The sequence below is a fragment of the Octopus bimaculoides genome, chromosome 30 (genome assembly GCF_001194135.2).
Source record: "Octopus bimaculoides isolate UCB-OBI-ISO-001 chromosome 30, ASM119413v2, whole genome shotgun sequence".
NCBI classification, from domain to species: Eukaryota; Metazoa; Mollusca; class Cephalopoda; order Octopoda; family Octopodidae; genus Octopus; species Octopus bimaculoides.
In genome coordinates, this window is record NC_069010.1 from 5265187 (window position 1) to 5266164 (window position 978).

The window sequence follows — 978 nt, forward strand, 5'->3', positions numbered from 1 at the left end:
CAGCTTTACATATGCTGTGATTGGGTAAGAGTAGAATTAAATAAGTGAAAACTGAAGTGTTGTTCCAGAAACCATCGTATGCCAAATACAAAACACTACAAATCAGCAAACTTTCCGATAACTTCTTGTTAGCAGGGTAACATCGAAATATCAAAATTATTTATAGAAGCTGGGGCTGATTTAAATATGAGAGACACGTCTATGGTTAGACAGCTTTACACATGCTGTGATTGAGCAAGATTAGAATTAAATAAAATCTTCAGATCTGTTTGGTTTCCAAATTTCTTCCAATTCTAGACTGGTGAAATATCCAACGGTGTAGCTCACAAAAAGAACCACCCAAAGGTGATCAATACTAGTGCCCCCCACCCCCGGCTGGCTGCTGTAAGGGTCACAGGTAAAAAGAACACAATACACTCTAGGGAGTCGTTGGCGTTAAGAAGGGCACCCAGCTGTAGAAACATTGCCGGATCAGATTGGAGCCTGGTGCAGCACACTGGCTTGCCAGACCTCAGTCAAATGTCCAACCCATGCCAGCATGAGACAATGATCACTGATGACAAAGGCGAGGGAGAGACCAGTCCTGTGACACTTTACAGGGCCCCACCGGCTGGCTGCTGTAAAGGTCACACGTAAAAAGCACCCACCACACTCTTGACGTCACTGGTGTTAAGGGCATCCAGCAGTAGAATGGGTTGCATCTGTCCAGATCAGAGACCAAGAGAGTGTGTAGCTCTTGAATGCATGGTGCACGACACAAGAAGAGAAAAGAAAGGGTGACTGCAATCACTACATGGAAAATACATATCGGTGGATGGAATGCCATGTCACATATTTGATGTCTGGAGGGTGGTTAGTTCCACTGATGACAAAGGGGAGAGAAGGACCGGTCCTCTGATCCCGCAAAGATAACAAAAGGAACATTGGCCATCAAAGTAGTTGGACAATTTCAAAACAGAATAGAGGAGCTGTGATCTT